Below are 26970 nucleotides of genomic sequence, written 5' to 3' on the forward strand. Positions count from 1 at the left end.
ATGGAGACCAAGAAGGGGGGAAAAAGCCAGCAACGGGCTGGAGGACAGAGACAGGGGAAGAGGAAAAGAGGACTGAGAAGCAGAAAAGAGGAAGAGAGGACAAATAAAAGGGAGAGCCAGCTGGACGGGGCAGCAGGATATAACAAGAAACGATGGGACAGGCAGCGGGACAGAGAAATAAAGACAGAAAAGATGGGGACAGGAAGCGGGAGAGAGGGACAGCGAGAGGAAAAAAGGGGAAAGGAGCAGGACAGAGGTGGAAAAAGAAGCAGCAGGAACAGAGGGGGAGAGAGAAGAAAAAGAAAGGTAGGAAGAAGGATGGGGGGCAGAGAGGGAAAGACAAGGAAAGGGAGTAGGACACAGATTGTCAGGGAAAGGCAAGGACAGGGAGCAGGACAGGGCGATACAGAGAGAGAAGAAAGGCACAGGGAGGCAGGACAAAGGGAAAGACAGGCAAAACTAAGGGACGGGGAGCAGGACACAGAAGGAGGTAAAAGAGCCTGGGCTGGGCAGCAGGACAGAGAGATGAAAGGAAAAAACAACACTGGGCTGCAGGACAGAGATGGAGTGAGAAATAGCAGTGACAGGGAGCAGGACAAAGTGAGGCGGGGGGGGAACCTGAAAAGGGAGTAGGACAGAAAAATAGGGTGGGGGAGAGACAGGGAGCAGGACAGAGAAACAGAGAGAGACTTAGAGGGCCAGGGAGCAGGACAGAGAGATGGAGCAAGAAGGAGAAAGAGATGGGCAGCAGAACAAAGGGAAGGAAAGACAAGAACAGCAACTGGGAGCAAGACAAAGGGATGGGAGAAGAAAAAAATAGTGACGGGCTGCAGGACTGAGATGGAGGAATTAAAAAATGGACACAGGGAGCAGGCCAGAATGACTGCGAGATAAAAAAGGAATGGCGGACAGGACACCACTGGAGGGCAACGCCAACTGTGATGGGCAGTGGGAGAGAGAGATGAAGAAAGGAAAAATACAGAGCAAGACAGAGAGGAAAGAAGGCACAGCCAGCTGGACAGGGCGGGTAGTGAGAAAGGGTGGGACAGGGCATGGGACAGAAAGACAGAAAAGAGAAAAAGGACAGAAGGACAGCAAGAGAAAAAAAAGGACAGGGATCTGGACAGAGGTGGAGAAAGAAGCAGCAGGGAAAGAGGAAGAGAGGCAGAAAGAGGGGGAGGGAGCAGGAGAGAGAGAGAAATAAGGACTAGGGGCAGGATAGAGATCGCAAGAGATGAACAGGAAGGAGGACAGGGACAGTGGGATACAGAATGGAAAACCGCAGTGGCAGTGAGCAGGACAGAGAGAGAGAGAGAAGCAGAAGGAAGGAGAGAGGGGGGAAGACAAGGGCAGGGAGTGGGACATACAGGCAGAGAGACAAAGGACAGGGAACAGGCCAGAGAGACTGTGAAAAACAGAGCAGGATGCAGATCAGGACAAAGAGAGAAGAAAACAACAGCAATGTGCTGCAGGGCAGAGACAGAGGAAGGAAAAAAGAGGGACAGGGAGCAGGGGAGAGGGACAGCAAGAAAAAGACAGGGGCAGGTAGAGCGACAGGGAAAGAGGGACTTGGGGAAGAGAGGACGGGGAGCAGAACACAGCAATAGAAGAAGAGAGGTTCAGGGAAGTGAAAAAAATGAGACAGAGGGAAGTGGGAGGGGAGGGCTGGGAGGGACTGAGATGCAGAGGAGGGGGGACGTGGCCCCAAGGGCCTGGGACTCACCGCCTACACTTTTCCTTTTTTCCACCTTTTCTTTCTTCCCCTTTCTCCCCAGTTGCATTCCTTATTAAAAGTAATTATGATTTGGCTTTCTGGACAGATCATAGAGTAGGTAGCTACAGGATGTAAGTATAGACTGGTCTATACCTTCAGAGTAGTAGGCTATAGACTAGAGAGATATGGGCTACGAGTAGAGTTCCTGTTTGCTGATTATAATTTCTTTTCCATATTCTAAAATAGGTAAGCATGGGGACAGCTGTGCAGCCCTCCTCCTGAGAAGTTGGGCTCCATCTAGAATGACAAGAAGCCCACCCTGCTGATAGGGTGGGAAGCGAGACAGAAAAGGAGCACAGCAGAGAGAGTCGTCAAAGTAGCAGCTGCAGGCCGGTCACTCGGGCACAGAAGGTGGGAAAGTGTGGGCTGGAGAGCCAGAGGGCTCTGCTGCTAACGCTGGCAACAGGTAAGCAGCAGGTCCTCTTCAGAGAAGGTGACATGCATGTGAGTTGTTCAAAAGGGGCTTCATAATTGCTGTGAACTGGGGTCCTGCGACACTGATGGTAAGGTCGTCAGCCTGCAGCTCTGCAGCAGTTAAAACCACCACTGAAACAGTTTTGCTGGCAGATGCTGGTCTGTGTTTCGTTGTGGGTACTCATTTTATTGAGCTAGAATTATTTCTTTGCAATTAGGTGACAGGGATCTTCTTGCACTGGTCTTCTCGTTCTGGAGCACGTCCTGACATCCTTTGTCATCCAGAACCTTCCCCTCTGTTCCCGAGAGGAGCGGTGGCCACAATGGGGAACGACTCCTGTGAGTAAGGGCTTCAGCAGCAGGCTTGGATTTTGTGAAGCCCAAAGGCGACGGACGTGGCTGGTGCTCCATCCCTGAATGTTGATGTGCTGCCAACCTAGAGTGAGTTCTGGGGTGTTTCCCGATAGCACCCAGACTGACCCAGGTGTTTTCTGTTAGACACAGAACTTAAAAATGACTTAAAACTGGAGAGTGTGAACACAAGAGAGCTTGGTGATGGGTGGGAAGTGGAATGGATGGTGTCCTTCTGCGGAGGCCATGGCAGTGGTCTCCCTGCAGGTGCTGGCTTGAGGCTGGACAAGCACGCATGATCCTCTCTGCACCCTTGACGCACTCTCTTCCTTCTTCCTCCCTCAATACTCGTGTGACTCCTGGGCTGACGGGTTCTATTGTTGTCATTATGGATGACCCTGCACACCATCGGTAGCTGAACTGTGTGGTGCCACAGAGAAGTAGCTCTTGATAGCCCTGGGGATCCCTGGGAATGAGGGAAATGTTGGAAGGTGTTTCACCCTCCTGCTGGGAGCAGGCACCAGGGCTTTGTTGTCAGAGAGGCCAGTGGGGAGTGCTCCTGGTTGGATGCAGCTCCCTCGGCAGATGCTTGTGCTCCTCTCTCGGCCCCCAGGTCTGATACGAGCCTTTCCCCACACCCAGGCTGTGCTGCGGGCTCTTGGGAAATGGGGGTACCGAGGGCGGATGGTTTTACCACAGCCGGGAAGTTCCCGTCAACCCGTCAGGGATGTTTTCTTGCAGTTACAGGTTTTAAAACAACCCAGCAAAGACTTTTTCCAAGGATACTGTCCCAAGGGAAGTGCAGGGTTTAGCTCTGATTGCTCTCTGTGTGAATTGTGCCTGTCCTCAGCCAGTTAGAGAGAGTGCCTGTTTGGGGGTTTTAGGAGTTTGAGGACTGTGGTGGTGCATTCCCCCTCCCCTCCCCTTCCTGGGCTGCTCCCCGATCTCAGAAACTCCCATTAAACCTTGGCCTTGGTGTAATGAGTCAGGCGGTGAAGTGTCCCCTTACTGTACCAGGAACTCCTGTGGAGCTGAGGTTGGGGAATGTACTCATTGTACCAGAAACTTCCGCCGCCTGGCCCAAGTGGAGGACGAGGGCAAGGGTAATTGTCATCCTCTGATACCCTTATCTGAGTCATAGCTCAAGTGGAACGATACCACTGAGAGTTTTGACGGATGGCTGAAGTCAATCATCTTGCGACCCTATAAACAGCGGTCCCAAGTGAGGCCCTCTGAGCTCTCCTGGACGGCAGCGGGCTGTGCCCAGAATCTCCCTCTGAGTGGAACGCTTCTCAGAGCTCGCGAACTCTCAAGTTTGCGATATTCAGAGGACCGTCACGACTGGCATGGGACCTGGGCTGCAACACTGCTCGGCCGAAACACCCCTCGAGGCTCAACCCTTCGCCCGTTGAGAAATGCCAAGACATTTGACGTAAGCATTTCACTGAACTCAAGGGGAATTTTTAACAGGTATACCTTTGTATATTCATCTATTTTTTGTGTCTGTGTGAATTGATGGAGGTACCTACTAGCAAATATAGTTTGCTTAAATCTTATGATCTATCTTAAGATTGGGAATGAACCTTAGACTACTGCTAAACACATATCATCCTTTAGACATAAACCGTTGACCAAGTCTGGGACTAGAGGTGGATCCAGCCGGGTCTACTCTGAATCTTGTGACTCAATGGGAGGGTTTCTTTACCCTTTTTTGTTGTCCAAGTCTGAGATTAAGATTGGATCCAGCTGGGTCTTCTCTGAACCTCGTGACTCAACAGGAGGGTCTCCCTTAACCTTTTCATCCTCAGCCTCTGTCTAAGTCATTCCAGCTCAATTCTAACACGATGTTCTGGTTTTGGCTGCGATAGAGTTAATTGTCTTCCTAGTGGCTGGTATAGTACTCTGTTTTGGATTTAGTATGAGAATAAGGTTGATAACAGACCGATGGTTTAGTTGTTGCTAAGTAGTGTTTACCCTAGTCAAGGACTTTTCAGCTTCCCATCCTCTTTTCCTTTGTGTGCTTCATCCGAGTAGTAAGTGATAGAGTGAACCTCGCTATCGAACTCTGTTAAGTCACGCTTTTATAATTTTCTATTAAAATCTCTCTTTGCTAACACCTTTGACAGTGATTCTTTGAGCAGCCTCTAAACCACTCATTCGTGACACCTCACCATGAGCTTCTGAACCACATGACTGCTGCTGGCCTTTCAGCTTCTCTGATGGACACGACCAAGGCACGTGCCTGCTACTGTCGCATCATGGACGCAAGTGGAATGGACGTGACAACTCGCATACAAGCCCTTTTCCTGGAGAGGGCCTATGGGTACTTTGGCAGAGGTACTTTCCCAGCCATGTTCCTGCTGCTGGCCTATCACCTCCAGAGACAGAACCGACCTCACAGTCCCCTTCACAGCCATGTGCTTCCTACTGGATTATGGGTTTCTGAGACACAGCTGACTTCATAATACCATGCCCATCCATCACTCTCCTTGTGGCCCAGGACCTGACCAGATAAAAGTATGCTTGTTTGATCAAATCTATCAAATATATTTCCTACCAACGATTTGAGTGGAGAAATTTTCTTCACAGCAACTGCTGTATTTAGGTTGACACATTTTATATCTCCTGCCTCTCTTTTTTTTTTCTTCTTCCTCTGCCTATTCTGCCTTCAAAAATCTCTCCAAGGGAAAGATTCACTGAAGCATAGAATAACTCAGGAGGGGATCCCTGAACATCATCTCGTCCGACTCTCATGCTCAAGGCAGAGTGAACTAGACGAGGCCTCTGCCCAGCTTTGTATCATCCACAAAGGAGCTGAAAGTGCACTCCGTCACATCATACAGGGGGATAATAAAGACGTTCAACTGTGTTGGCCCAAGTGTTGGTCACTGAGAGATGCCGACTGGCTTCTAGGAGGACTTTGTACCACAGATGGCTTTTGGGCCTGATTATCCAGCCAACTTCCCACCCCTCATAACATCCACCTCTTCAGCCCAGATAGCACCAATCTGGCTGTAAGGACACCATGGGAGACCAGGTCCAAGGGCTTGCAAAATTCCAGGTACACAACATGCTCTTCTTTCCCCCGGGCCATTTTGGTTCAGCAATCCCTTTCTTGTCCTTCAAGTGCCTGGAAATGCCTGCAGGAGGATGTGCACCATCACCTTTCCAGGGACGGCGGTAGGCTGACCAGTCTGTAATTCTCCCAATTCTTGCTCCTGCCCTTCTTGAAGATGGGTTTGACATCTGCCTTTTCCAAGGACCCCAGAACCTCTCTGATTGCTTCTGGCACTTCTGAGGGCATAGTCCAGAATCCCAGGCAAGGGTGACGTAGCAGACAGGAGCACTTGCAATGAACCTGTCCAAGGCACCTGAGATGAATGTCACTGGGACAGTGGGGGTTGTTCCTGGAGTAACCCACAGAAATGTCAGGATTCTGTCAGGTGTCCACATCTGAGCTGGCTTTGTGCACTCCTTATGTGCACAGGGGTGGTCAGAGACAGAGTCTTTCCCTTTTACACACAGAGGCAGTGCACTGCAGGAGTCACAGTGTCTCTCTGAATTCCTCCAGAGGATAGGAGACATCTCAGCCCTGCGGTGTATCGCCCTGCTCTGCACCCATCTGAGATCCCCCAAGGCATGAAGAATGGACACAGGGACCTCAATTCAAGGGACTTCCCTGGTTTCCCAGGGAAAGTTACTCTCAATGTGAAGTGACCTCAAGGCACTGTCTCTCAGGCCTTCATGGAACCCCTGGGAATAGCCGGTGGCATTTGTGCTCACTGGGGTTCATCTCACCTCACATACATGATGTGCATGCTTACGTCTCATCCCTACAATGCAAACAGGGACTTCTGACCTAGTCATTCGGTGTCCCTCCGTGGAGGGACAAAGGACCTCTCTGGGCTGGGGTGAGAGGCCAGTGCTGGAAATGGTGCTTTTGAGGGGCTCGTCCATTATGATTGCCCTGGGGCAGCTTCCCCAGGGTGTCCAGCGAACACGGGCACAGAGCAGGCCCTGCTCTGCTGGTCCTTCAGGTCTCTCGCAGGAGGCCTGGCTGTGCAAGGACATTGCTGCATGCCCCAACCTTGCACACTCACATTGTTTAGCTGTTCACTGGTGTTTTCATCTGCGGGCCACTTGCTTGGGCATGTTCTTGAGAGCAGCTTTGGAACAAGACCTAAGCCTTCAGGCAGTGCCCTGAGAAGATCACCTTGCTTTATGGAAATGCTGTTGTGGAGGCCAGCTCTCTCCCAGAAGTGCCCATTGCCTGTCCCTGCCTGCAGTCACAGGACTACCACGCAGCAGGACTGTGACCAAGCTGCCAGAGCACTCAGGCCTTAACCAGTGCAAGAGCTGAGAAGGACAGAGTAGAAGTGGAAAGTGAGCAGCTCTGGAAAGACCAAGCGCTGGTGCTCCCTGGCAGTGCTGCTGTGCTGGGACTCTTTTCCCCTCCACCTCTGCACACAGGCACTGCCCCTGTAGCTCCAGAGAAGGTCTCGAAGGAAGGATCTCAGACAAGACACTGCGGGGTTCATTGTTTTGTTTAAACACACAGACAGCACAGCTCCTTATTTACACAGACTCGGGGTAACACCAAAGTTGGATAGACACGTAATTAAAAATGGCACAAATAATGACATTTCTTTAGGGACAACATTATGTGAAGTAAAACAAAGCAAATAAACCCCAACCCCACAACCAAAACCAACAAAAACTACAGAAGATGGGCTTGGCCTGTAAGGAGTTACATTATGAGTGATTTGCAGAAGGTGAAAAGCAGTTTATTGCTTTTGAAAATCATCTGGTCACCAGTCTCCACACTGCATCCTTGAGCTCCTTGTTCTTCGTGCTGTACATGACAGGGTTCACAGCTGGAGGCACCACTGAGTCCAGAACTGCCACCACCAGATCCAGGGATCGGGAGGAAATGGAGGGAGGCTTCAGGTAGGCAAACGTGCCAGTGCTGATAAACAGGGAGACCACAGCCAGGTGAGGGAGGCACGTGGAGAAGGCTTTGTGCTGGCCCTGCTCAGAGGGGATCCTCAGCACAGCCCTGAAGATCTGCACATAGGACAGCACGATGAAAACAAACACCCAAATTCTACACAGATACTAACCACAATGACCCAAACTTCCCTGAGGTAGGCATCTGAGCAGGAGAGCTTGAGGATCTGGGGGATTTCACAGAAGAACTGTCCCCAGCATTGCCTTGGCAGAGTGGTATTGAAAAGGTATTGGCAGTGTGTACCACAGGAGTGAGTAAACCACCACCCCAGGCAGCTGCTGCCATGTGGACACAAGCTCTGCTGCCCAGGAGGGTCCCGTAGTGCGGGGGTTTGCAGATGGTAACGTAGCGGTCATAGGCCATGATGGTGAGAAGATAAAACTGCTGTAGCACCGAAAAAGAAAAAAAAGACCTGTACAGCACATCCCAAGTAGGAAATGGCTCTGGTGTCCCAGAGGGAGTTGGTCGTGGCTTTGGGAACAGTGGTGGAAATGGAGCCCAGGAGGGAGAGGTTGAGAAGGAAGAAGTACATGGGGGTGTGGAGGCGGTGATCACAGGCTACGGCGGTGATGATGAGGCCATTGCCCAGGAGGGCAGCCAGGTAGATGCCCAGGAATATCCAGAAGTGCAAGAGCTGCAGCTCCCGGGTGTCCATGAATGCCAGGAGAAGGAACTGGGTGATGGAGCTGCTGTTGGACATTTGTTCACTCTGGGCATGGGGGACTGTTGAAAGAGGAGAAGACATTGACTTCTTTGAGCCAATCCTATGCTTGTTCCCCGCCCCCCCCCCCCCCAATTACTTCTCTTTCTTTGGTGTAACTTTGTTCCGCTCCTTATGGTGATCTCAGGTTTGTGCTGCTGAGTGCGGGCACTTTCTCTGAAGGGGCAGAAATCATCATCTTCCACATTGCTCTCCGCCTGAACACTGGTGAGCCCTGAGGGACAAAAGGGTTCCCTGTGCCCCCTAGTGCAGAATCAGGAGAGCGGCTCTGCCCACGAGTGACCTCCTGGTCACCACACGGGTGCCCTGTGCTTACACCACTCTCTGCTGCAGGATGACATCACTAACAACATACTTGAAGAAGAAACTGGACTTTTTTGAGCGTGGAAGAGTCCAGTTTCAAATTCCATTACTGTTCTCTTTCCCTGTGCAGCTGAGCAGAGAGGGATGCAGAGGGGTGGCATGGCTCCCTGCTACCTGGAGCTGTCCCTGATGGGGGCTGTTTCTCTGTCGCCAGCTCTCCTCCCTGTCAGTGCATCCCCCCCGCTCTGTGCTCAGCTCTGCCCTGAAGACACCTTCTGGCAGCAGGGCACTGCCCAGGGGCATCTCCCTGTTTTCAGGTCCTAAGGAGCAAATCAGACAAAACCTCAAGCCTCAAGCAAAGGCGATGTCGGTGCTGTCTGTAGGTAGAGAAGTGGTTGAAGGCACTTTCTGAGGTTTCTGGCAGATCTGCTAATCCCTCAGTGTAACAGTTCAGGAGTCTCGGAGACTTATTCAAACTTGACAGCCCCTTTCCCCTTTTCCTTAGAAGAAAGCTGAGATCACAGACCCTGAAAAGGTCCTCGTCTTTAAGGTAGCCCCTGCCTTGACTTTACTCTTGAAATGCGCAGCTTGAGGCCATTTCCTCTCGTCCTATTGCTAGTTACTTGGGAGAAGAGACCAACCCCCACCTCGCTACAACCTCCTTTCAGGTAGTTGTAGAGCACGATAACGTCTCCCCTCAGCCTCCTCTTCTCCAGGCTAAACAGTCCCAGTTCCCTCAGCCGCTCCTCATAAGGCTTGTGCTCCAGGCCCTTCACCAGCTTCATTGCCCTTCTCTGGACACGCTCCAGCACCTCCATGTCCTTCTTGTGGTGAGGGGCCCAAAACTGAACACAGGATTCGAGGTGTGGCCTCACCAGTGCCGAGTACAGGGGCACGATCACCTCCCTGCTCCTGCTGGCCACACTAGTTCTGATACAGGCCAGGATGCCGTTGGCCTTCTTGGCCACCTGGGCACACTGCCGGCTCACGTTCAGCCGGCTGTCGACCACCTGTCCCTCACACATTGCTTAGGGCTCTTCTAGGGGCAGTGTGATGTGGGGATGTGCAATGCCTAGTGCAGGACTACAGCACGACCCTTCTGGGTCTCTCCTGGGTGGGGCAAAGTGGTGATGAGGTCTTGGTGAATAAGGGTAAGGTATCTCCTGGCAGGCCTTGTTTGCAGAGACAACAGCCATAGCCAAGGTGACGAAAGGTCAGCTCTGTTGTGGGCTTTCAGCCTTGTTACAGCTCCACCACAGTCTGTCCTACGGTGTCCCATGCCTGCACCTCTTTCTTTGAAGACTGTGGACACCCAAGGCTCTTCTCACTCCAACATCTCACTATCCTTACTGATAGTTCTCTGGTCATCCCTGGCTGTTCCTTGAAACACAAAGCCATGGGCTGATCCAGACTCCCTCTGGGTGGCCTGTTGTACCACAGCACTGCCTTTGGAGTGACATTTCTTTCTCCTCATGTCTAGTCTCAACATCCCATGGTGCACTTTGTGTCACTCTTCCGTTCTCCTGCTTTTTTGCACTATGAAGAAAAGCGCCACCTTCTCAGAAACCACCCTTCAAGCTGTTGCATGTTCTGACTGTGCTGCTCTGAGCCTCCACTTCACCAGGCTGAAGAAGCTCAAGTCCCTCAGCCTCCCACACAGGCCATGTGCTTGAGGCCCCAAACCCCATCTTGGCAGACCTCCTCTGGACCCTCTCCAGTTCCTCCTCACTTGTCCAGAGCAGGAAGCCCCACAGAGGGACACACTAGTCCACTAGTGGCCACACCAGGGCTGACTCAAGGGGGATAATTACTCCACTTGTCTGGGTGGCCACCTTCTTCCTCATGAAGTCCTATATGCAGCTGGTCTTCTCCATGGTGAGCGTGCACCACTGCCTTGTATGGTGTCCCTCATAGTGCCCAGGCCCTTTTCCTCAAGGTCTTTGCTCAGCTTGTCAGGTCCCAGCCTGCCCTGTTGTATGGGGTTATTCTCCCCCCCTCAAGCAGGACTAGCCACTTCTCCTTGTAAACTTTAAGAGGTTTCTGTTGGCTTAATCACAAAGTTTCTCAGGGGCTCCCTGGACTGAAGCTTTCTTTGGTCAGGTGTTAAAGTTTGTCTACAGATGGCTCACCCTGATGGTGGTGTCTCTTACAAGATAAGAGTACGAGGAGTTACAAGGCACTACAAACACTAAAAGGAGGTACTACTTTAATGGAATTGCTGTCCAATGTAGTATTAACCACTGTTGCAAAATCCTGATGTAGTATCCTGCCAACTCTGCAATTTGTCGTGAATGAGTGGTTTAGAGGCCGCTTCAAGAATCACTGTGAAAGGTATTAGCAGGAAGTGATTTTAATCGAAATTTATAAAAGCGCGACTTAACAGAGTTCGATGGCAAGGTTCACTCTATCACTCACTACACGCATGAAGCACACAAAGGAAAAGAGCATGGGGAACTGAGAAGTCCTTGGCTAGGGTAAACACTACTTAGCAACAACTAAAACCTCAGCGTGTTATCCACATTATTCTCGTTCTAAATCCAAAACACAGCACTTTACCAGCTATTAGCAAGAAAATTAACTCTATCCCAGCCGAAGCCAGGGTATCATGTTAAAACTGAGTTGGGACGATTTATACAGAGGCCGAGAATAAAAAAAGGTTAAGGGAGACCCTCCCGTTGAGTGACAGAGCTTCAGAGTAGACCCGGCTGGACCTACCCCTGGTCCCAGACTTGGTCAACGGTTTATGTCTAAAGATTATGTGTTTAGCAGCAGTCTAAGGTTCATTCACAACGTTCAGAAAGATCATAAGATTTTAGCAGACTCTATTTGCTAGCAGGTACTTCCATCAATACACACGCACACGCAGACAGATGCAAAGATGGATAAATATACAAAGATACACCTGTTAAAAATCCCCCTCGAGTTCAGTGAAATACTCACATAAAATGTCTTGGCATTTCTCAACGGGAGAAGGGTTGAGCCTCGAGGAGCATTGCAGCCCAGGTCCCGTGCCAGCCGGTGACGGTCCTCCGAATATCACAAACTCGAGAGTTTGCAAACTCTGAGGAGCATTCATCTGAGAGGGAGATTCTGGGCACAGCCCGCTGCGGTCCAGGAGAGCTCAAAGGGTCCCACTTAGGACCACCATGTATAGGTGCGCAAGATGATTGACTTTAGTCATCTGTAAATTTCCATCCTGGCCACAGTCCAAGGCGGTAGCGACTAAAATTCTGACGGTTTAAGTGTTTTTACAACTGAGCTACAACTCAGATAAGATGGCGCCTGGGCCAGGCAGTGGGAGTACGTTCCCAGCCTCAGCCGTGCAGAGTTTCTGATACGGTCAAGGAGCGCTCAACTGCCAGACTCAGTGCACCAAGGCCGAGCTTTCACGTGAATTTCTGAGATCAACGAGCGGCCCAGGGAAAAGGCGTGGATGGGAATGCACCACCACACCAACACAAAGGTGTGTGCATCACAGCTCAACACACACACTCCTTGTTTTGGGAGTGCTGGTACATGGGAGACCCTCATGCAGGGGAAGCCAGTGCAGCTCAGCTCTCACAGCGTATCTCTGGCTTCCAGTTGCCCTTTGGGAAAAGCTGAGAATCAAATCAAAGCCCTGTGTCACATCTCCCCAGCTCCCTTGGCCCTCTCAAAGACCCAGGAGCATCAGAATAGTCCCAGAGATACATGTCAGAAGATGAAAGGATAATCCAGGTTGGAAGAGACCTCCAGAGGTCAAACCTCCTACCCAAAGCAGGGTCAGTTCTGAGGTCAAACCAAGTGGCTCAGGCCTTTATCCATCAAGTTTTGCAAACCTCCAAGGATGGAAACTGATCAACATCCCTGGGTAACCTCTTCCAATGCTTAATTGTCTTAGTGGGGAAAAATATTTTCCTTCTCTCCAGTCTGAACCTCTCTTCTCTCAAGTTCTGCCCGCTGCTCTCATCCTCTTCCTTGGCACCACTGTGAGGACCCTGGTGGTTCAATCTCGTTGACAGCCTCCTGCCCCTTCTCTGCTAGTATTTCCCTCCTCTCTAAAGCCATCTCTTCTCCAGGCTCAGCAAGCGACTTTTCTTAACCTCTCAGGAAATGACTTGCCAGCAGCGGTGGGGCAGATACTCAGAGGTCATGAAGGGCATCACAAAGCTGCCCCCAACAAGATGACACATTTGGGGAGGCCAAGAGGAGCCTGGATGAGAGAGATGGGAGATTTGGAGGAGGGAAGAGGGGCTTGGCCAACAGAGATAAAGATTTTGATAAGGTAAAAAGGGATTCAGGTAATGTTGTTGCCTCTGCCACGCTGACTGTGAAAACATTCATGATAGGCCCTTACCCTTTTTCTATCCAGTAACCTTACGCCCTAACCCTACCATTAGATGTTACTTCTCATCCCAACAGGAATCCACTACTGTAATCCCTAACCTCAAACCTTACTTCTAAGCCAAACCCAAACTCCTAACTGCCTAGCCTTACTCTGGCCTTATCTCTCACCTTAATCCCTAGCCCATTTTCCTAGCATTAAAATGTTGGCCTTAATCCTAGCCCTCACCCCAGCCCTTAAAAAAACCCTAACCCATAAAGTTAGCCCATATCCTAAACACTAACCAGACACCCTAAGCAGAACACCAGAGCTTTCCCCTAAGCCTCTGCCTAATCCCTAACCCTGAAAGGCAAGCTCTAATCCCCAAACCCTAACCTGAACACCTAATCCCTGAAGCCCTCTTTCCTGTGCTCGAACCTGCTCATCTTTGTCCCCTCCCCAACCCTAACTTAAGCGGCTTGGCCAGGGCAGGGATCGTGAGATCCTGGAGCAGTTGCATGGCATTGGAAGAGGAAAGTGAGGTGACCTGTATCTGATCAGCTCATAGGCCACAAGGAGGAGATGGGTGGGAATGCTATGATAAGTCAGCTGTGCCTCGGGATCTTAAGGCCCAGCAGGAGGCACCTGGGCTGTGAAGGTGGCTGTGAGCCACTTCTGTCTCTGGAGTTGAAAGGCCAGCAGCAGGAACAGGGCTGGGAAAGGGCCTGTGAGATCACTTCTTTCTGAAGCAGCTGATAGGTCAGCCCTTGACTCATGGCTGAGATATGTGCTCTCAGGCTCACATCTGCCAGTATCTTTGACAGGCGAGAGGTATGTTGATTGTGAGAATCCCTTTCCCTAAGTACCTGGTAGACCCATCCAGGAAGAGGGCTTGGATATGGTTTGTCATGTCCCTTTCACCTGAGTACATGATGGCTTAGTCATGTCCACCCGAGAAACTGAAAACCAGCAGCAGGCACGTGGCTTGGAAGATGATGGTGAGGTTACTTCCGTCTGGTCAGTTGATAGGCCACAAGAAGGCTGATGAGTTGGGCTATCATTATGACATTAATTCTGTCTGAGAAGCTTATAGGCCAGTAGGAGGCACATGGCCATGAATGCAAGTGTGAGGTCATTGGAGACTCCAATTTCCTTGGGTGACTGGCAGTCAGCAGACCAGTTTGTTACGACCCCAGTAAGAAAGGCACTCAGACTCTGTGAAGTCTCATTTAAAATGCCATTTGTTAGAGCCAACACCATCCACAAAGAGACAATTGCGTAGGCTATATTACGTTCCTTCAGATGCTGGGAACACTGAGTTGACAGCATGGCAAGAGATGTGGTGCAGCAAGATGTGCAGATCCCACCCACGGCAGGGTTATCCCATTTTGGTCCTGTGAGCTCTTTAAGTGTTTTCTTATAGGGAAAAATTCTAGTCATAATTTCTACTGGTTTAGGATGAGGTGTGCACTTGGGAATTTGTAACTACAGTTTCAGAGAAAGGTAGGGACATGCGGTTGGCCTAAGCGCCAGTAGCTTCCTGCAGACTTCTCTGTTACAATCAAGCTCAACCTGCAAGCCAGGGATAGACTCAGCACAGCACGGCCTGAAGGCCAAGCTGTCCACGGAGCACAGTCCAGCACAGCACAGGCCTAGGCCTGTGCAGGTTTACTGTTACGTGGATCGCTAACTCCTCCGTGCACAATGGTCTTCTGCTCAGGATCACCGAACCTCCTGGTGAAGGTTAGAAGGAGGATGACATCTCCTTCAGACAAATAGAGGAACGGACACAGTTTTAGGCCCTGGTAATCACTGAAAAATTTGAAGACCATGGACCTTTACTTGAGGGCCTCTGTTGAAGGGAAGGTAGACGGTGATCCCTGACCTGACATGGGGCCATGCTCTCCTGGACTTGTTTTTAACAAAAAGACAAGGCAGGACTGGTGGAAGATGTGGAGGGTGACTTTGGCTGAAGTATGGGAGAAGGTGGTAGAGTAGAAAACGGCGAGGGAAGTGAGCAAGACAAATTGTAGCAGGGCTGAGTAGAGAGGAGGGATCACCTCCACCAACCCTCTGGCAGTGCTCTTCCTAACGCAGCCCAGGATGCCGTTGGCCGTCTTTGCTGCAAAGGCGTAAAGCCAGGAGAGGACAAGGCTTTGGGGAGACCTATTAACAACCTTCCCATATCTTCTTGGGTATCAGCAAGAAAATGCAGCCAGGCTCTTCCCTGTTGTGCACGATGAGAGGATGAGGGCCAGCGGGCTGAAACAAGTGAGGAAAAACTTTCTCCCCATCAAGACAGTCAAGCACTGGAGCAGATTTCCCAGCGAGCTTGTGTCATCTCCATCCCTGCAGCTTTTCATGCCCAAGATGAATAAAGCCCTGAGCAGCTTGCTCTGACTCCATAGCTGACCCTGCTGTGAGCAGGAGGTTGGCCTAGAGACCTCCTGACCTCCCTTCCAGCATGAAGGATTCTGCATTTCCATCCACCATGGATCTTGCCTTCATGATGGAAGGGAAATCACGCAGGTTCCCGGTGACCATTGAAGCCAAACAGAAAGTTTGGTCAGATGATCGGTGGCTTTCTTGTCCCACTCCAGGCATTGTTGCTCAGATGCAGGGCTGCTTGGCAGGTCCCCCAAAGCAGCCCTGATTAATGCCTATTCTCCACCTTTTCTTTTCTTTTTCCCTTTTTTCCCTGCCCACAATTTCTTCCCCTTGACCATCCTTGTATGCTCCCAGGCAAACAGCCCACCCCTCTTTTCCCTTTCCTCCCTGGCCCTTGTTTTACTTCCTTTGTATGCTCATTTGGTGTTTCTGAGCTTGTCACCATAGAAATTCCGACCTTGGCCAGCAATATCATTGAATGAGTGCCTCCTTTTATTATCTGCAGCGTCCTGCAATTTCTCATGCTGTTATCTTGTCAGAGGCACCCCATGTCAGCATGAGCCATCTGCGTGCACATATTAAAAGCTGGTCCAATGGTGCTTCACTCCTGGGGCACCTTGAAAAACTCTGGGATTTGGCAATAGAAACCTCATGAAGTTTTACAAGTAGAAGTGGTCAGTCCTTTACTGGGGGCAGAGTAACCCCATACGAGAGGGCAGGTTGGGACCTGAACAGCTCAGGACTTACCCCGAGGAGAAGGGCCTGGGCATTGGGAGGGATGCCATATGAGCCAGTGGTGCACGCTCACCATGTGAGGCCAGCTGCTGTGGGGCTGCATTATGGGGTGCGTGGCCACCCAGACAACAGAGTTATCATTCCCCTTGTCTCAGCACTGCTGAGACACTGTGGCCACTGTGGCCACATCTGGATTATCGGTGTCTGGCTTTGGGGCTCCCTGATCTGGAGGAATGGGGAGGAACTGTAGAGGCTCCAGAGGCGATCTGCCAGGAGGAAGTTTGGAGCCTGTGTAGGCTGAGGATCCTGGAATTCTTTAGACTGGTGAAGTGGAGGCTCAGGGCACAACAGGCGTAGCCAGCAACTGGTTGAAGGGTGGTTTCAGAGATGATGGAGCTTTTCTTTGTAGTGGGAAGAGAAGAAAACCTCCACAGATTGCAGCTTGGAAGGTTCAGACTGCAGGTGAGGAAAAAGAAATGTTAATCAAAGGGTCATGTTGTGGTGCAAGAGGTCACCCGGAGGGAGTCTGGATCATCACATGGCTTTGTATTTCAAGGTACAACCAGCGAAGGTGGAGAGACATCAGTGAAGGCAGAGAAATTCCAGGGTGAGAGCTAGATGGGAAAGCAAGATGGGTGTCTGCAGCCTGAATGAAAAGTAAAGTTGCCTCTCAGCCTCCTTTTCTCCAAACTAGGCAGACCCAGAGTCCTCAGCCGCTCCTCATAGGACATTCCTTCCAGCCCTTTCACCAGCTTTGTTGCCCTCTTCTGGACGCATTCAGGTACCTTCAGATCCTTCTTAAATTGTGGGGCCCAGAACTGCACACAGTGCTCAAGGTGAGGCCGCACCAGCACTAAATACAGCGGTAGGATCACCTCTTGACTGGCTGGTTCTACTGTGTTTAATGCACCCCAGGGTGCAGTTTGCCCTCTGGGCTGCCAGGGCACACTGCTGACTCCTGTTGAGCCTGCTGTCGACCAGCACCCCCAGATCCCTTCCTGCAGGGCTGCTCTCCAGCCACTCCTTTCCCAATTTATACTTTGCCTGGCGTTATTCCGTCTCAGGTGCAGAATCCGGCATTTGGACTTGTTAAATTTCATCCCATTAATCATTGCCCAATGTCCAATCTATCTAGATCCCTCTGCAAGGCATCTTGTCCCTCAAGAGAGTCAACGCACCTCCCAGTTTGGCATCATCAGCAAACTTGCTAATGGTGCATTCAACTCCTGCATCCAGATCATTGATAAAAATATTGAACAGAACTGGCCCTAGAATTGAGCCCTGAGGAACACCGCTGGTGACCGGTCACCAGCCAGATGTAGCCCCATTCACTACAACTTCGCCACCAAGGCGAAGGACTCCGGAGCGGAGGATCGCGCCAGGGAACCCTTCCTAAAGCGGCAAAACCGCAGCAAAAACCGCGAAGGCAAAAGCGCAGGGAGCGAGAGGGAGCCCCAGCCCCCCCGCTCCCCCGAGCCGGAGGAGCGAGCTCCTGACGAGCGGCGGCTCTGACTCAGCGCGGGCGGGGACAGGCGGGACGGCGGCCAAACCCCCTTGGATACAAGAGCAGCGCGGAGGATGTGCGAGCGACGCGGAGCTCAGTGAACAGGGCGGGCAAACAGGGCGTGGTGCGTCAGCAGGGCGGGGCGCGGCAGTTTGGGCGGCAGTTCGCGCCGGCAGGGCATGCGGGGAAGGCGAGCGGGCAGGGCGCAGCCCCCCTCCAGCCTCCAGAGGCTCGCTCAACTCGTGGTCATCGCCCTCCCAGAAGAGGACCTGGCCATGGTATCCACTCGGCCGAAAGCCATCGCCAGGAGAAACGTGGCGACCCAGCCCGACCCCCACGCAAACACACATCTGTCCAGGTCTCCGGCTGCAGGGAGTGCCTGAGCCTGTCCCTGGTACAGGAGGGCAGCAGAGACGACGCCTGTGTGCGCTGTGACCAGGTGGATGATCTGCTCAGCCTGGTGGCAGAGCTGAAGGAGGAGTGGAGAGGTTAAGGAGTATCAGGGAGTGTGAGAGGGAGATGGATTGGTGGAGCCGCACCCTGCCGTCCCTGAGGCAAGGACAGCACATGGAGGCTCCACAAGAAGCAGAGGATCCCCTGGCCTCTTGCCACCAGGCAGAGGGAGGGGACCCAGGAGACGGGGGGAATGGACACAGGTCCCTGCTCGGGGCGCCAGGCGAACCCCCGCCCGGCCTCCCTCACCCCAATCTTCCCAGTTGCCCTTATAGAACAGATACAGGGCCCTGGAACTTGAGGGCCAGACAAACGAGGACGCAGATGAAGGCCCATCCAGGGGGTTGCCTGAGGCGAGGCAGTCAGCCCCACAAATTATGACTGCCTCCGCTAAGAAAAAAAGGAGGGTAATTGTCGTAGGTGATTCCCTCCTGAGGGGGACCGAGGGCCCAATTTGCCGGCCAGACCCATCCCACAGGGAAGTCTGCTGCCTCCCTGGGGCCCGGGTGAAGGACGTTACTAGGAAGCTCCCCAGTCTCGTGCAGGCCTCCGATTACTACCCGCTACTGGTTATACAGGCTGGCAGTCAGGAGGGTGCAGAGAGAAGTCCCGAAGGGATCAAAAGGGACTTCAGGGCACTGGGGCGACTGGTGGGAGGATCGGGAGCACAGGTGGTGTTTTCCTCAATCTCTTTGGTGGCAGGGAGGAATACTGACGGGAACAGGAAAACTCATCGGATCAACATGTGGCTCAGGGGCTGGTGCCATCGGCAGAATTTTGGGTTCTTTGACCACGGGGAGGTTTACACGGCACCGGGCCTGCTGGCGACGGACGTGGGGGACTTCAACTTTCCGGACGTCTGCTGGAAATACCACACGGCAGAGAGGAAACAGTCGAGGAGGTTCCTGGAGTGTGTGGAGGATAACTTCCTGACGCAGCTGGTAAGCGAGCCCACCAGGGGAGATGCCTCGCTTGACCTGCTGTTCACAAACAGAGAAGGAATGGTGGGAGATGTGGTGGTCGGAGGCTGGCTTGGGCTTAGCGACCATGAAATGGTAGAATTCTCGATACTTGGTGAAGTAAGGAGGGGGGCCAGCAAAACCGCTCCCATGGACTTCCGGAGGGCGGACTTTGGCCTGCTCAGGACACTGGTCGAGAGGGTCCCTTGGGAGACAGTTCTGAAGGGCAAAGGGGTCCAGGAACGCTGGACATTCTTCAAGAAGGAAGTCTTAAAGGCGCAGGAGTGGGCTGTCTCCACGTGCAGTAAGAAGAACGGGCGGGAAAGTTGAAGTCCCCCACGAGAACAAGGGCTAGCGACTGTGAGACTTCTGCCAGCCTCTGGTAGAATATTTCGTCTGCCTCCTTGTCCTGGTTAGGTGGTCTATAACAGACTCCCAGCAGGACATCTGCCTTGTTGGCCTTCCCCCTCATCCTTACCCACAAGCACTCGACCTCGTCATCACTACCATTGGCTCTGGACAGTCAAAGCATTCCCTAACATACAGGGAAGCTCTGAACGGGGAGCTCTGGCTGGGACTCAGGAAAAAAAGGAGAGTTTACCACCTTTGGAAGAAGGGGCAGGCAACTCAAGAAGAGTACAGGGATCGCGTTAGGTCGTGCAGAGAGGAAATTAGAAAGGCAAAAGCCCAGCTAGAACTCAACCTGGCCACTGTCGTGAGAAACAACCAACAAAAAGTGCTTTTACAAGTATATTAATGACAAAAGGAGAGTCAAGGAGAATCTCCATCCTCTATTGGATGTGGGGGGGAACGTTGCCACCAAGGACAAGGATAAGGCTGAGGTACTTAATGCCGCGTTTGCCTCAGTCTTTAATAGTCAGAGTGGTTATCCTCAGGGTACTCAGCCCCCTGAGCTGGAAGACAGGGATGGCGAGCAGGATGAACACCCCATAATCCAAGAGGAAGCAGTTAACAACCTGCTACGCCACCTGGACGTTCACAAGTCTATGGGGCCGGATGGGATCCACCCGAGGGTACTGAGGGAGCTGGCGGAGGAGCTTGCCGAGCCGCTCTCCATCATTTACCAGCAGTCCTGGTTAACTGGGGAGGTCCCGGACGACTGGAGGCTCGCCAATGTGACGCCGATCTATAAGAAGGGCCGGAAGGAGGATCCGGGGAACTACAGGCCGGTCAGCCTGACCTCGGTGCCGGGGAAGATCATGGAGCGGTTCGCTTTGAGGGTGCTCACGAGCCATGTGCGGGACAACCAGGGGATCAGGCCCAGCCAGCCTGGGTTCATGGAAGGCAGGTCCTGCTTGACCAACCTGATCTCCTTCTATGACCAGGTGACCCGCGTAGTGGATGAGGGAAAGGCTGTGGATGTGGTCTACCTGGACTTCAGTAAGGCCTTTGACACTGTCTCCCACAGCATTCTCCTAGAGAAGCTGGCGGCTCACGGCCTAGACAGGTCCACTCTTCGCTGGGTAAAAAACTGGCTGGACGGCCGAGCCCAGAGAGTTGTGGTCAATGGAGTTAAATCCAGTTGGCAGCCGGTCATGAGCGGTGTTCCCCAGGGCTCAGTACTGGGACCGGTCCTGTTCAATATCTTTATCAACGATCTGGACAAGGGGATCGAGTGCTCCCTCAGTAAGTTTGCAGACGACACCAAGTTGGGCGGGAGTGTTGATCTGCTGGAGGGTAGGAAGGCTCTGCAGAGGGACCTGGACAGGCTGGATCGATGGGCCGAGGCCAATGTATGAGGTTCAACAAGGCCAAGTGCCGGGTCCTGCACTTGGGTCACAACAACCCCAGGCAACGCTACAGGCTTGGGGAAGAATGGCTGGAAAGCTGCCTGGAGGAAAAGGACCTGGGGGTGCTGGTTGACAGCCGGCTGAACATGAGCCGGCAGTGTGCCCAGGTGGCCAAGAAGGCCAACGGCATCCTGGCCTGTATCAGAACTAGTGTGGCCAGCAGGAGTAGGGAGGTGATCGTGTCCCTGTACTGGGCACTGGTGAGGCCACACCTCGAATCCTGTGTTCAGGGCCCCTCACTACAAGGAGGACATGGAGGTGCTGGAGCGTGTCCAGAGAAGGACAACGAAGCTGGTGAAGGGCCTGGAGCACAAGTCCGATGAGGAGTGACTGAGGGAACTGAGGTTGTTTAGTCTGGAGAAGAGGAGGCTGAGGGGAGACCTCATCGCGCTCTACAACTACCTGAAAGGAGGTTGTAGCGAGGTGGGGGTCGGTCTCTTCTCCCAAGGAACAAGCGATAGGACGAGAGGAAATGGCCCCAAGTTGCACCAAGGGAGGTTTAGACTGGGCATTAGGAGAACTTTCTTTACTGAAAGAGTGGTCAGGCCTTGGAACAGGCTGCCCAGGGAAGTGGTAGAGTCACCATCCCTGGAGGTATTTAAAAGACGTGTAGATGAGGCGCTTAGGGACATGGTGTAGTGGCCATGGTGGTGTTGGGTTGACTGTGCGGATATGTTGCTGATGTCCCTCTGACCTGGAGATGTGGGGAGTTTTGCTAACAGTCCGGTAAGGATTCTGTTTTCTGCTGGAATGGGTTTCCAGATGGATTTAACAAAGGATTGCCTTTCTGCTTGCTCTGGCTATCTGCAGAAGGGTCTTCCTGTTCGTTTGGATTTACCAATGTGAGGGCTTTGGAGGAGAACTGGCGAAACCAGCTTTCTTTCTATGGAGATCACTAGCATTTGTGTAGAAAAGTGGAGGTTCAGTCAGTAAAGCTTACAGCGTAGTGCTGTGCTCAGACCGTGGAGCTACTGTTCATTTGGGCTCATTATTTTCTCAACTAAGTCTTTCCAAATCTTACAGGCTTGGGATCGTGACGTTGTAGTTGGAGTGCTCAAGTGGAAATGTTCGGTTTGCCATCGCAAATCATCCAAGTCCAGGCTCCCCCCAGGCCCTTCCCTCTGCAGCCCAGGTGAGAGCAGCGTTGGGAACTGCCCCATCTTACCAGAGGAGCAGAAACTAGAACCAAAGTCGCTGCTGCCTCCTTTCCTACTCACCTGCACTGCACAGTCTTCCCCAAGCTTGGGAAAAAGGCTCCTCCTCCAGCTACGGTAGGACTTTGTTAGCGGTTTGGTACGGCTGGAGCACAGGACAGGAGAGGCCATTTGCAGATCCAGACCCAAGTCAATCCAGGACAAAGGAGTTCCTAACAGATACGCGGGCAAGGCCAAAGGAAACATCCCGCCTGTGATAAGCCAAGGCTTTTGGAGAGGAGGGAGACGGTAAAATGAGAGGAGGAGTGCTTTAGTCCTGGAGAGGTGGTTGTTGCAGGAGGGTAAGAGAACCGCGTAAGCAAAGCCTTTCAACAGGGAAAACCAGAGCACAAGTGAGAGGTTTGTGTGGCAGGCAGCAGGTTTGGTCTGAAAAAAAAAGACCTGGTTTAGGTTTGGTGCGGTTTTTTTCCTCCTTTTCCCCAAAAGCCACGTTATTTTTACAGCATGGGATGGCATGCATGTGAAACTCTGCCAGAGTGGCAGACGATTTTCAGATCAATGTGTTCAGGCATTTTCATTTTGACTCCTGGCCTGTCCTCCTTATTCACAAACTACTGGTAGCTGCTGCTCATGTTTCTCCTGAAATATTTCACAACCTTCTCTACGAGCGAAGCACCACTCCCTGCTGATTCAGGACTTTTCCTTTAAGCTCTTTTGCCACTACCTCTTTTACGCCGATTCTCCCTTCTTCTAATTTCTGGGCTCAGCAAATCCCCATTTCAGATCCTCCAACACTGCCAGTGGATGCTGCTGTGGAGCTTCCAGCTGGGCTCGCTGCTCAGCTGGGCTCAGCTGCTCTCAACCCTGCAGCGATCTCTCTCTGGCTGCCGCGCACCAGCTCTCCACAACCCAGCACCTGCAGAAAAGTCTCTCCCAGCACCAGCACTACTGTGCTCATTCCTTCTTCAAAAACGCGGGGTTCCCTTCCTCCCTCACTTCAGTTTGTGGGTTGCCTGTCTCCTCAAAAGACTCAGCAGGCGAACCCTCTGCCGCCCAGCTGTCCTCTGCGACTGCTCGTCACTTGTCACCTCTGTCACTGAGTGCAAGGACAGTGCAAAAACCAGGCGTTTTTGAAAGCTCCCTCGGTCTCTGCTGACGTTCAAACTCTGTCTCGCGGGCACTCTGAAAATACACATTGAGACAGGACAAGCAGATCTCATGAAGGTCTGGCCCTGCAGGCTGGACATCCCCAGCCCCGCATCAGCCCGGTGATGCAATAGCACAGATTATATCACCCAGGCTCCAGATGTCATAGTGCATTTCCGTGAGGATCCCGTGCTCTCCCCAAGGTCACCTGGCAGCTGACACCACAACCTCTCTTGCCGGATTTCTGCCTGCCCTCACCACTCCCCACGCTCAGTGACGGAGAGCAGAAGCCGCAGACAAGGTCATCCTCATCCCTTCAACTGCTGCGGCTGAGATGGGTGAAGAACTGAGACTCGTCCTTCCTCGCCATAGTTTAGCATCAATGATGAGCTCCATTGTGCCTGATGGGAATTTCATCACTGTCCTAGTTTCGGTTGGGATAGGGTTAAATTTCTTCCTAGTGCTGTGTTTTGGATTTAGTACGAGGAGAATGTTGATAACACACTGATGTTTTCAGTTGTTGCTAAGTGCCCTCCTAGTCCAAGGACAGCTCCCGTGCCTACTGACTGAGCTAGGTACACGAGATGGGAGGGAACATAATCAGGACAGCCAGCCCAGCTGGCCAATGGGGTATTCCATACCATGTGACGTCATGCTCAGTATACGAACGGTAGGCGTGATCCAGGAAGAACCGATCGCTACTTGGTTATCGGTCAGCGCGGGTGGTGAGCAACTGCATTGTGCCTCACTCATTTTGTATATTCTATTATTATTTATTATCATTATTCTCCCTTTTCTGTTCTATTAAACTGTCTTTATCTTAACCCACAAGTTTTTCTCACTCTTACCCTTCCGATTCTCTCCCCGTCCCACTGGGGGGGGCGGGGGGAGTGAGTGAGCGGCTGCGTGGTATTTGGCTGCCTGCCAGGTTGAACCACGACAGTCCTTTTTGGCGCCCAACGTGGGGCTTTGAGTAGCCACCGTGTCTGTAGCCGCCCCCGAGACTCGCTGCTCCGCCCGCCCCGATGAGGCACTGCTGCTTGCCCTCCCTCTTTTCGTGTTCCTGAGGGTTGAAGAACAACAGGTACCAATCGCTACCACAACAGTGCATCGGCGACAATACCGCACCAACCGAGATTCCCTGATCCCCATCCATGAGCTGATTCGTCGACTGGAGAGCCAAGGAGTGATCAGCAAGACTCGCTCACCCTTCAATAGTCCCATATGGCCAGTGCGAAAGTCTAATGGAGATTGGAGACTAACAGTAGACTACCGTGGCCTGAACGAAGTCACGCCGCCACTGAGTGCTGCCGTGCCGGACATGCTAGAACTTCAATACGAACTGGAGTCAAAGGCAGCCAAGTGGTACGCCACAATTGACATCGCTAATGCCTTCTTCTCCATCCCTTTGGCAGCAGAGTGCAGGCCACAGTTTGCTTTCACTTGGAGGGGTGTCCAGTACACCTGGAACCGCCTGCCCCAGGGGTGGAAACACAGCCCTACCATTTGCCATGGACTGATCCACACCGCACTGGAACAGGGTGAGGCTCCGGAACACCTGCAATACATTGATGACATCATCGTGTAGGGCAACACAGCAGAACAAGTTTTTGAGAAAGGGGAGAGAATAATTCAAATCCTTCTGAAAGCCGGTTTTGCCATAAAACAAAGTAAGGTCAAGGGACCTGCACAGGAGATCCCGTTTTTAGGAATAAAATGGCAAGATGGACGTCGTCAGATCCCAATGGATGTGATCAACAAAATAATAGCCATGTCCCCACCAACTAGCAAAAGGGAAATACAAGCTTTCTTAGGCGTTGTGGGCTTTTGGAGAATGCATATTCCAGATTACAGCCTGATTGTAAGCCCTCTCTATCACGTGACCGGGAAGAAGAACGACTTCAAATGGGGCCCTGAGCAACAACAAGCCTTTGAACAAATTAAACAGGAGATAGTTCATGCAGTAGCCCTTGTGCCAGTCCGGGCAGGACAAGATGTGAAGAATGTGCTCTACACCGCAGCCGGGGAGAATGGCCCTACCTGGAGCCTCTGGCAGAAAGCACCAGGGGAGACTCGAGGTCGACCCTTAGGGTTCTGGAGTCGGGGATACAGAGGATCCGAGGCCCGCTACACTCCAACTGAGAAGGAGATATTGGCAGCATATGAAGGGGTTGGAGCTGCTTCGGAAGTGGTTGGTACTGAAGCACAGCTCCTCCTGGCACCCCGACTGCCGGTGCTGGGCTGGATGTTCAAAGGGAGGGTCCCCTCTACACATCATGCAATCGATGCTACGTGGAGTAAGTGGGTGGCACTGATCACACAACGAGCCCGAATAGGAAACCCCAGTCGCCCAGGAATCTTGGAGGTGATCACGAACTGGCCAGAAGGCAAAGATTTTGGAATAGCCCCAGAGGAGGAGGTGACACGTGCTGAAGAAGCCCCACTGTATAATAAACTACCAGAAAACGAGAAGCAATATGCCCTGTTCACTGATGGGTACTGTCACCTTGTGGGGAAGCATCGGAGGTGGAAAGCTGCTGTGTGGAGTCCTATACGCCAAGTTGCAGAAAGTGCTGAAGGAGAAGGTGAATCGAGCCAGTTTGCAGAGGTGAAAGCCATCCAGCTGGCCTTGGACATTGCCGAACGAGAAAAATGGCCAGTACTTTATCTCTATACTGACTCATGGATGGTGGCAAATGCCCTGTGGGGGTGGTTGCAGCAGTGGAAGCAGAACAACTGGCAGCGCAGAGGTAAACCCATCTGGGCTGCCGCGTTGTGGCAAGATATTGCTGCCCGAGTAGAGAACCTGGTTGTAAAAGTACGTCACGTAGATGCTCACGTACCCAAGAGTCGGGCCACTGAGGAACATCAAAGCAATCACCAGGTGGACCAGGCTGCTAAGATTGAAGTGGTTCAGGTGGATCTGGACTGGCAACATAAGGGTGAATTATTTATAGCTCGGTGGGCCCATGATGCCTCAGGCCATCAAGGAAGAGATGCAACATACAGATGGGCTCGTGATCGAGGGGTGGACTTAACCATGGACGCTATTGCACAGGTTGTCCATGAATGTGAAACATGCGCTGCAATCAAACAAGCCAAGCGAGTAAAGCCTCTTTGGTATGGAGGACAATGGTTGAAATATAAATATGGGGAGGCCTGGCAGATTGATTATATCACACTCCCACAAACCCACCACGGCAAGCGCTATGTGCTCAGCATGGTGGAAGCAACCACCAGATGGCTGGAAACATACCCTGTGCCTCATGCCACTGCCCGGAACACCACCCTGGGCATTGAAAAACAAGTCCTATGGCAACATGGCAGCCCAGAAAGAATTGAGTCAGACAACGGGACTCACTTCCGAAACACCCTCATAGACACCTGGGCCAAAGAGCACGGTATTGAGTGGGTCTATCACATCCCCTACCATGCACCAGCCTCTGGGAAAATCGAACGATACAACGGGCTGCTAAAGACAACACTGAGGGCAATGGGTGGTGGGACATTCAAGCATTGGGACACACATTTAGCAAAGGCCACCTGGTTAGTCAACACCAGGGGATCTGTCACTCGAGCTGGCCCTGCCCAATCAAAACCCTTACGTACTGTAGAGGGGGATAAAGTCCCTGTTGTGCACATAAGAAATATGCTGGGGAAGACAGTCTGGGTTACTCCTGCCTCTGGCAAGGGAAAACCCATCCATGGGATTGCTTTTGCTCAGGGACCTGCGTGCACTTGGTGGGTGATGCGAAAGGATGGGCAAGTCCAGTGTGTACCTCAAGGGGATTTGGTTTTGGGTGAAAATAGCCAATGAACTGAATTTTATGATGTCAATTGTTATATGATATTGTATATCATTATTTCTATGGTTGCTACCAATGGTATAGCAGTGAAAAACACCCAGATTAATGAAGAATGAACTAACTCCGATGAAACCGAGCAA

At 52.0% G+C, this 26970-nt stretch overlaps 1 protein-coding gene and 1 long non-coding RNA gene across 2 annotated transcripts in view; one reads left to right on the forward strand and one right to left on the reverse strand.

Moving 5' to 3' along the window:
* Positions 1-26970, forward strand: part of LOC142076291 (antigen WC1.1-like) — a 186932-nt gene that overhangs the window by 28999 nt on the left and 130963 nt on the right. The window lies entirely within an intron of this gene.
* LOC142076256 (uncharacterized) overlaps positions 1-26970 on the reverse strand; it is an 80556-nt gene that overhangs the window by 707 nt on the left and 52879 nt on the right. The gene's annotated exons all lie outside the window — the stretch shown is intronic.

Source organism: Calonectris borealis, unplaced genomic scaffold (assembly GCF_964195595.1).
Source record: "Calonectris borealis unplaced genomic scaffold, bCalBor7.hap1.2 HAP1_SCAFFOLD_40, whole genome shotgun sequence".
Taxonomy (NCBI): domain Eukaryota; kingdom Metazoa; phylum Chordata; class Aves; order Procellariiformes; family Procellariidae; genus Calonectris; species Calonectris borealis.